General features: G+C 45.8%; 1 pseudogene across 1 annotated transcript; it reads right to left on the bottom strand.

The window, feature by feature from the left end:
• Window positions 1-8,072: 8,072 nt before the first annotated feature.
• LOC308605939 (ferritin heavy chain-like) lies at window positions 8,073-9,652 on the bottom strand (annotated as a pseudogene). Its single transcript has one exon. The product of its transcript is annotated as a ferritin heavy chain-like (transcript).
• Window positions 9,653-10,330: the final 678 nt, after the last annotated feature.

The following is a 10,330-nucleotide window of genomic DNA, read 5'->3' as shown; positions in this document are numbered from 1 at the left end:
ACTCTCTAGGCATACCAGTTAAAAGTATTTTGTGAAACAAGTAATAGTTCGCATGATTCAACATTCACAAGGTACAGCTGAGGTCCTTCCACCACCCAGTTCCTCTGTTCCTAATTTTGTGAATCCCCTCAGTGATATTCTACAAATATACAAGCAAATATCAGTTTAGATTTCCTTAGGCTCTGATCACTTAAAAACACTTAAAATTTTTGTAGGGACGTGGTCAAAGCAAAGGAGGACGTGAGGGACGTCCCTGGTGGCACAGTGGTTAAGAATCCGCCTGCCAATGCAGGGGACATGGGTTCGAGCCCTGGTCCGGGAAGATCCCACATGCTGTGCAGCAACTAAGCCCGTGCGCCACAACTATTGAGCCTGCGCTCTAGAGCCCACGAGCCACGACTACTGAAGCCCACACGCCACAACTACTGAAGCCTGTGTGCCTAGAGCCCGTGCTCTGCAACAAGAGAAGCCACTGCAGTGAGAAGGCCACGCACTGAAACGAAGAGCAGCCCCCGCTCGCCGCAACTAGAGAAAGCCCGCACGCAGCAACGAAGACCCAAAGCAGCCAAAAATAAATAAAATAAGATAAATTTATTTTTTAAAAAAGGGACGTGAAGAGAAGAATGGGTTTGAGGAGTGGCTTGATGGGAAAGGCTGGTAAGCTGTTGAGGAACTGGGGGGAATGTCACAATATGAAGCTCCATCTGGTTGTAAAGGTTGGAAATAAAGGTTGGAAACTCAAATCAGAGATCTCCAGGGAGTCCCTCCCCAATTACTAACTCCACAGGCTTCCGAAATCAACAACTTCCATGAGCTCACCAGTCACAGACACCAACTCCCTTCCATGACCTGCCCCAATAATAGTCATAAACATTGACTCCTGTACCCATCAGTGACCCCCTCCAAGCTCCTAATGTCCCCCAACGACTCCATCACTGCCCCCAATACCTCATCCTTGATTCCCCAAACCTCCACATAATTAATGCCCACAGACTCTCCCATAATTGACCTCAAGAAGCCCCATTACTAACCCTACAGTCCTATCAGTGACCACACAGGCTCTGCCAATTACCAGTTCTCATAGACTTCCCAATCAGCGACCTCACAAACCTTCAGCCCTTATTCCCCAGGCCATGAATTCCGAACCCACAGATTCATCATGCCATAGCAGACCCCCCATTCCCTCCGTCACTGAACCATAGATTTGCCCAATTAAAAACTGCTCAGATCACCAGAGTCAACAGACTCTCCGATTATGGACTAAACAAATGGTGTCTCAACCCAATACACCTGCTTCCTTGACCCTCACAGACTCCTGCCACTGACCCCACCGACCCTAATCACTGATCCAGCACTGCACCCCACAGAAGTCTCTCCTCTTACCGGGTCTTCTCACGACGTGGCTGGAACCACCACAGGTTTCCAAAGGCTACTTTCCAAAGCAGGTCGCCTGCCAACGCCACAGCGCCTCTGTTGTACATACTCAGTACTACCTGTGAGCCGCCAATGGCCGCCGGTCACGTGAAGCACCTCCAGGGACCCGGATTCTGCACGTGGGGTGGGCGGGAGTGGAATGGCTCTGCGGGGCAATATGGCGGCAGCTGTGGAGCAGGCGTTTTCCAAGGTGTGCTCTACAGAGAAGTAGCCTCTTCCACCGGACGTCTCAGCTCTGGAGCGTCCGTCTCCCCAAGTGCCATCAGAAGTGTGGCACACGTGCCGACTCTTGACAATGCAGCTGGGTCTTCTTCCCCGTCAGTTATGTGGGACCAAGGCTTCAAACGGCCGTGGCCACTGAGTCTCTCGTCACAGGAGGTGGTGGCCGTCTTGAAGGAGGTGTACGTGTCCAACAGACTTTCATCCTTAGCAGAGAGAAGCCTGGTCGAGGGGCAGACTGTGGGAATGCTTTTGGCTGGAGAAAGCTCTAGAGAAAAGTACAGGGTTTTGGAGGAGCTTAGGTGGTGAAACTGGGTCCCCCTAAAACTGAGTTCCTCTACTGAAGCCGAATCCAGCCTCTGTACCCGGACACCGAATTAACCTTGGAGACAGAGTTCCTGGTGAAGTAGAAAAATAGCTTTACTGCCTTGCCAGTCAAAAGGCACCAAAGCAAGCTAACAGCCTCAAATGAGTCCCAACGTGGAAGGGGTAGTGAGGGGTTTTATAGGAATGGTTCTGAGAGGGCGTGGACCTTCTTCTGATTGGTCGGTGGTGAGGTAAGTGGGAGTCAATATCCGCAACCTGAATTCAACAGGTGGGAGGCCTCCGTGCCTGTGAGCAGCTTGCCTTAATTCTCCCACCTGGAGGGAGTTTCAGTATCTGCAAAACAGCTCAAAGACACTGCCAGGTGTAGCCCTTGAAGGGGAACAGGACTCTGCCCCAAGGCAGCACTACTGTTTCTAGACTATTCCTCCCTTGTCTCTGCATCCCCTCCCTTCCCTAATTAGCATCTGTTTAAACCTGTCCCTTGGAACTAAGGGAAGGTCCTGAAGTCTAAGTGAAGCCTTTTTCTGTAATCAAGAAGTGGGGGACACGGTTGGTGGTGCAGAGGTTAAGAATCCACCTGCTAGTGCAGGGAACACGGCTTCGAGCCCTGGTCCGGGAAGATCCCACGTGCCACGGAGCAACTAAGCCCATGCCCCATAACTACTGAGACTGTGCTCTAGAGCCCACAAGCCAGAACTACTGAAGCCCGCAAGCCCGTGCTGCACAACAAGAGAAGCCACCGCAACGAGAAGCTTGTGCGCAGCAACGAAAACCCAACACGGCCAGAAATAAATATTTTTTAATTAAAAAAAAAAAGTGGGCGACACGGAAAGGCTTTTGTGCTCAGGAGCCCCACTCCTGCTTATGATTAAGCTCTCTGTCCAGAACTTTATTCCCTTTCTTATACCCTCTGACCTCAGTCCTGAGCTATGTGAACACTAATCCACCAGAGTCAAATGACTGAGATTGCTGTTGTCAATAACATCCTTAATGTAATAAAATTGCTGTTGTAGATATCATAATTAACATATTAACTCAAGTTGTTGCTTCAGGGCAAAATGAGCTCAAAGACCCTCGGGCTATGGACCACCTGGCCAGAGAATCATAAACACATTCTGACTCCCAAAACCGTGATTAAGAAATGTCACAGATATGTTACAAAACGATTATTAATCCTAGTTTCTTTGTTCTTCACCTTTATAACATCCCTAACACAAAGACCAAGATAGAGTGGGTCTGAGACTCATCTCCGCCTCCCTTGCTTGGCGCCCTGCAAATAAACCATTACTTTGCTACAAACACCTGCTGTCAGAGTTTGGCTTTCAGCGCCTCACGCACACAAGCCCTTGCTCAATTACAATGTAGCGACCCAAAGGTTCCTCTGAGGCTAGTGCCTGTGGTCGGCTGACCCTCTGCCAGCGCAGGACTTTCCTTTTGAGGATCCAGCAGCTGCCCAGCCACTTTGGCCCAGGGATCTGGCTGGGGAATTCCCTTCTCAACCGAGCATCAGCAACCCTAGGCAATATTTCAGGCTTGCAATAAAGGAATGTTTTCTCGATTGGAAGACGTAAGCAACCGCACGATAGTGCCAGCCTAAAACTTTTATCCTTGTATATTGGTGCTCTCCTAGGCCCATTGCCCATATTGCAGGGATTGGGTTTAATGAAAGAGCCTAAGGTTGCTTTTGGAATTGGTTTGACTTTAAATCTTTTGGAATTGATTTGGCTTTTGTCTTGTGTGTGCATGTGAGTGTATATTTGTGTTAAACAAGGTGCACTATTTTAATTGGCGCATATGGGGGGGTTCAGTTTCTAAAAATAGCCCTTTAGGATGCATCCTACAAAATTGGACCACCTTTAGTTCTGGTTCCATGACTAAAGCCAAAGTTTTGTTTGTTTGTTGTTTTGGTAACACTGGTAGCCACATTCTTTAGACTCTGAAGAAAAATGCCCGTGACAAGCCTCATTTGACAATCCAAAACTGGTTTTGCCAGTCTAAAACATTTTTTTTTTTAGAATTCTGACCCTAAGGGAACAAGTCCTTCTAGAACTTGCTTTTCTTTCCCTGTGAGATGTAAATGTTTTCCCAGGGCTCTCAGGAAGTTGTATCTTATCTAGACCATCTCCAATTCTTGAGATTGAGGGGAAAAAAGGGAAAAGAGGCCTTTTAAATTTTAATTATTCCAACTGTTAGTTATAAAGTAGTGAATTTTATATTATAATGCCTGATTCATGACTGTTTTAAAATGAAGCTATGAGATCTCTGTCTGTCTGGATGTATGTATGTAACATGTGCATTATAAATATGTCTTTACCTTTACCAAAATTAATTTATAAATGAGCTCTATTTAATTGGCTTAAAGGAGTTTAAGTGCTTATATAAATTCTCAGAAATGTAAAAGAAACTAACCCAAATGAATTTTAGGTTCTTGTGATCTGGGAAATAGTCAATATTAAATTAATATCTGGTATTAAAGTTAGCTTAAGCTTGTTGGGTTAATTAATATAGACATGTCTTTATTTTTATTTTTTAATTAAAAATATTGCTTAAAAATGTAACCATGATCAGAGCTTTCAGTAAGTTGTACTCTTTCTGCTGATGGAGGGTTTGAAATATTGTGAGAATTACTAAAGTGCGATAGACACAAAATGAGCAAATGCTGTTGAAAAAATGGTGCCAATAGACTTGCTCAACACAGTGTTGCCACAAACCTTCAATGCGTAAAAAACGCAATTTCTGCCAAGTGCAGTACAGTGAAGCACAATAATATGAGGTATGCCTGCATTTGATTTCACAGCAATAGTGTGCTGTATATATTATCTGCACTTTGCAGATGGAGAAACTGAGTCTCAGTGCAGTTAGGCAACTCAATCGAAGATAATTTTTTTAAACAGAAAGCAGTAAGTTGAAACAAATATATAGAAAAACATTTAAACTTGCCCTGATAATTAAAGAAATGTAAGCTAAAACCTCAAACTACCATTTTTCACTGAAAAAAAATTAAATTTTAGTTGATTTACAATATTGTATTAGTTTCAGGTGTACAGCATCGTGATTCAGTATTTTTAAAGACTATACTCCACTTACAGTTATTACAAAATCATGGCTATAATTCCCTGTGCTACACAATATATCCTTTGAGCTTATTTATTTTATACATTGTAGTCTGTATCTATTAATACCCCTAATTTGCCCCTCCCCTCTTGCCTCTCCCCTTTGGTAACCACTAGTTTGTTTTCTATATCTGTGAGTCTGTTTCTGTTTTGCATGTACATTCATTTGTATTATTTTATAGATTCCACATGTAAGTGATATCATATTGTGTCTTTCTCTGACTTAATTCACTAAGCATAAATATTCTCTAGCTCCATCCACATTGCTGCAAATGGCAGAATTTCATCCTTTTTATGGCTGAGTAATATTCCATTGTATATATATACCACATCTTCTTTATCCATTTGTCTGTGGATGGCACTTGGGTTGCATCCATGTCTTAGCTATTGTAAATAGTGTTGCTATTGAACATTGGGGTGCATGTATCATTTCAAATTAGTGTTTTCGGTTTTTTCTGGATATATACCCAGGATCATATGGTAGTTCTGTTTTCAGATTTTGAGGAACCTCCATACTATTTCCCATAATGGCTGCACCAATTTACATTCCCACCAACAGTGTACAAGGGTTCCCATTTCTCCACATCCTCTCCGACATTTGTTATTAGTAGACTTTTTCATGATAACCATTCTGACAGGTGTGAAGCACTAGATTCTTTATCTAGAATTGTACTAGGCAATACAGTTGCTTTAGATCATATTGTATATGTAGTGGCCAATAGCTCCTGTTATATGTTAATACCACATCAGAAGTTAAAACCTACTTCAATAAAATTAGGCAACTGGCTACACATCTCCCCAGAAGTGCCAGGTCCAGACTGGTTTTCAGGCTTATTCTCCTGAATTCCTCAGGGAATAAGATATATTTTCCAAGGTTTATTAAAGTTTGGGTTTCACTCCATCTCCTACATCTAATTGGGTCTGCTGCACCAAAACGATGGACCAAGGGACTTTTTAGTCATGCAAGATTCGGGTCCAAGAACTGGAACTTGGGAATGTTCCCAGCTCAATATGCAAAATTTCCACTCCCCAAATTGAGGTGGGACATAGCCAGAGCAGTCACTGCCCCGTTCCCTCAAAGATTTGGGGGAAAGTCAAAACAGGAGTGAGGATTGAAACCAAGTCCCCCTAAAACTGAGTTCCCTTAGTGAGTGTATGATTAATCTCTGTCCAAAACTTTATTCCCGTTCTTGCCCACTCTGACCTCAATCCTGAGCCAGCTGAACACTCATCAGCCAGAGTCAGATTGTTGTCAATAACATCCTTACTGTAATAAAATTGCTGTTGTAGACAGGATCATTAACGTACAAACTCAGGTTGTTTCTCCAGGACAAGACGAACTTCAAGACCCCGAGCCATGGACCACCTGGCCAGAAGTATCATAAACCAGAGATATTCTGACTCCTGAAACCATGTTTAAGAAATGTCAGAAGACGACGATTAATCCCACCCTCTTTAGTCCCCTTTACAACTTGTCTCCCACTCCCCCGCGTGGCACCCTGCAAATAAACCATTACTTTGCTGCAAACACCCGCTTTCTGTGCCATGAGCACAGAAGCCCCTGTTCGGTTACAGTGGTACAGAGGATGGGGAACAGGGGAAAAGAGGTGGCATGGGCTATGTAGGAGTGTCAAAGGGAGCTGGGCCAAGAAAGATGAGGGAGGAGGAACGCCCCGAGACTGTGGGAGGGTCCGTGTTGAGGGCAGGCCTTCTCATCTATATGGGCGGGGCCTCTGGCAGAGGCAGGGCTTTTCTGCCTCCAAGACTGGGAAATACCAGCAGCATCAGAAGCCAAAAGAGGTGGAGTGGAACTTGGGGGATAAACGTTTTTCTACGTTCCATCCTGTAACTCTCTTGTATTCCGACAAGCCTGCTCCCTTTGTTTACACGGCTTATGAACAGACGCTTCAGAGGGGTAAGGGACCCATCTAAATCACACAATGAGTCAAAAAAAGGAAAATGACTCATCAGCTGGGAGCCTCCTGCTCAGTGAGCAGTTGCCCATGAAGCAGCTGATTTGATTTCCTCAGCCAATGACTGAGGGGAGCCCTAGGGGAGGAAGCACTTTCCCCAACTGCTCCCGCCCTTCCTTCAACATCCGGCCAGATGCCCTCGAGTGCCGACCCTCCCCTCCACACCTTCACATGACTACAACTCGGCCTCAGCCCCACCTGCTGAAATTAAGAGTGTCCTTTACCCACAGTCACCTCCAGCTCGCCAGTGAAGACTGTGGAACCGAGAGGAAACCAGCTGCCGACCTGAAGACTGAAATTCCTGTTACATCCACCACCTGGTGGAGCTGGCTGTCAGTCAGTGGATGGGAAGGTTTGAGGAATCGATGAAATGGAAGGTCAGGAGATGAAGGTCCCCTGGTAGCCTAGGATTGGTAAGCCTTTGTGTGTGTGGGGGGGGGGTCAGTCAAGAATAATCTGTAGAGTCCAGTGATGGAAAGGTCCTCGTGGTCCATGACTGGTGCAATTCCAAGAGTCAATTATTGGGAGTATGAGGATGTCATGGTTGGAAGCCATTGGAAAGAGGCCTTTTGAAATGATCAGAATCCAACTATCTCACCCAGATTATGTTCTTTAAATATTACCCTTCGAATTTAGGTCTTTGATCTATTGAGAATGGATCTTGATATATAATGTGAGGTAGGGATCTAATTTCATCTTTTTCCATGTCAATAATGAGTAATTCCAGCATCTTAAAGGATCCTCCCTTTCCCCTCTTTACATGATTTCAGACTGTGTATTTATCCCTAAAATAAGAATATAAAAAAAATGTACAAAACATACAAAACAGGTTATAAATTCTAGGGGCATAAACCATACTGGTGTTTTGGGTCATAAATCCCATCAAAGTTACTAACGAAACCCCCTCACACACACACACACACACAAATAATGACTAGTGACTTTACTAACAGGTTGTCTTATACAGAGCAAATATTCAAGGACTGTTTAAATAAGTCTCATTTTATTCACAAATATATTTTCAATCCGCACTTGTCTATAAGTGGACTGTAAGATTTGTAAATTGCAGGGGCCAGGGGCACGCACCACAGCTCATCTCAATTGAAGTAGGTTGCTCGCCTGATTATTTAGCTATTGTCTCTCACCTCGCAACCTACTCTTCCACTGTCTGCTTTGTGATAGCGCAAACCAGATTCTCTTTTGCCAGCTTCACGTTAAGTTCTGCCAACATGGGCCACTAGAGAGAATGGGTAGGCAGGAGGAAAATGGAGATGGGACTTGCTTTTTCCTGTTTGCTTTCTCTTCTTGCTGCAAACAGTTGGTTGCTGTTTTCAGTTTTCGTCCACAGTCTTAGAATCATCTTCATCCCACGCCCTCAGGCATTCTAGCATCAGCCAGCCATGTGCTCTCCTCAGAGACTGGAGGAAGAGTTCCATGGTGGGGGAGCAGGGGACCGGGGGTGGGGGGGTCCATCCCCCAGGCTCCTAATTCCTTGCACCAGCCAGTCATTTGTCCTGTTCAAGCCAGCACAAAGTTTCAAGTGAATGACTGAGGAGCAGTGACTTCTAACTAAATCACTCCTACGTAAAAAACAGGGTGACATTTGTGAGATTTTCTTATCAACCAAGGGCCCTCTCACCATGAGACTGGGTATTCTCAATGGCACTGGAATCCTAGTATAACCTGGGGTCTTTACGTGTCTGTCATTTTTTTTTAATCTGGGTACCAAATTTGAAGGACTAGTACAAATGAAAAACACTTAGGTGGATGCTTTAGTACAACTTACAGAAAAGGTAAAGGAAAACCCAAAATGGATGCGTTGTCATGGTAACCAGGGAAGTCACCCCCAGGGCCGCTGGGAAGCCAGCATGATGCTTAGCTCTCATCATCAGGGTGAGCCTGTCAGAGACACTCTGCCATGCCAGATTCGGGGGCCCTCATCATGCACAAGTGGGTTATGTGGTCACCCAATTCTTTGATGTATTTCACCTGCTCATTCAGGTTGTCACACAAGTAGGGGTCATTTTTCGCAGTAGGCAATTTGTGCAGTTCCAGTAGTGACTGATTCATGCCCTTTTCTGAGTGGAACACACATGCCTTGCCTTGAGCCCACTCTCCAGGTCATCCTGTTCTGGTTTCAGGATACACCAAAGATTCGGCCACCTAGCAGGTTCTGCATCTTCATCAGCTTCTCAGCATGTCCCCTCCCCTCACGAGACTGGTGAAGAGAACAACGGGCAAAGTTCTCCAAAGCCACATCATGGCCATCAAAGTAGTGAGACATGGACAGGTAAACGTCAGAGGCTCCAGGTGGATCTGGCAGTTATTTGTAGCCTCCAAGTCCTGACGGTAGTGCTGGGGCACCTGTGAGGGGGACGTGGTAGTCACAGCCGTCACACTACTCCCCCTCGCCTTGGGAGTGGTCCGAGGGTGCTGTGAGGAGCAGGCAGAAGGCTGGCTCTGCACGGCCAGGTTGAGGGGGTGGGGTGGTGAGCACCAGCCTCTGTTCAAGCACTGTTTAAGCAGGAAACCATGGCAACTCTCGGCAAAGATGTCTTTTTCCCTGAAAATCATTATTCTGGTAGGCTGGCTCTAAGAAGGCCCTCAAAGATTCTCAACTCTCCCCTTGAGTGTGGGCTGGCCTAGGAACTTGCTTCTAAAAGAATACGGCAAACGGGCTTCCCTGGTGGCGCAGTGGTTGAGAGTCCGCCTGCCGATGCAGGAGACACGGGTTCGTGCCCCAGTCGGGGAAGGTCCCACATGCTGCGGAGCGGCTAGGCCCATGAGCCATGGCCGCTGAGCCTGCGCGTTTGGAGCCTGTGCTCCGTTACGTGAGAGGCCCGCGTACCGCAAAAAAAAAAAAAAAAAAAAAAGAATACGGCAAAGATGATAGAAGATTTAGATATAATAGGTACAGTGTGACATGGACTATAAACCATCTTCAAATGAGTTATGGAGTCATTCCCTAGCAAGGAGAAAGAGTTCAAGACATTCTCTATCAAAATACACATTAAGGGGGTTTCCCTGGTGGTGCCGCGGTTGAGAGTCCGCCTGAAGATGCAGGGGACATGGGTTTGTGCCCCGGTCCAAAGATCCCACATGCCGCGGGGTGGCTGGGCCTGTGAGCCATGGCCACTGAGCCTGCGCGTCTGGAGCCTGTGCTCCGCAACGGGAGAGGCCACAAGAGTGAGAGGCCCGAGGCCACAAGAGTGAGAGGCCCGTGTACTGCAAAAAACAAACAAACAAACAAAACCACATTAAGGG

This window comes from Mesoplodon bidens (assembly GCF_964165515.1).
Source record: "Mesoplodon bidens genome assembly, chromosome: 18".
NCBI classification, from domain to species: domain Eukaryota; kingdom Metazoa; phylum Chordata; class Mammalia; order Artiodactyla; family Ziphiidae; genus Mesoplodon; species Mesoplodon bidens.
The sequence above is the reverse complement of the archived record's forward strand: the minus strand, read 5'-3'. Positions and strand labels throughout refer to the sequence as shown.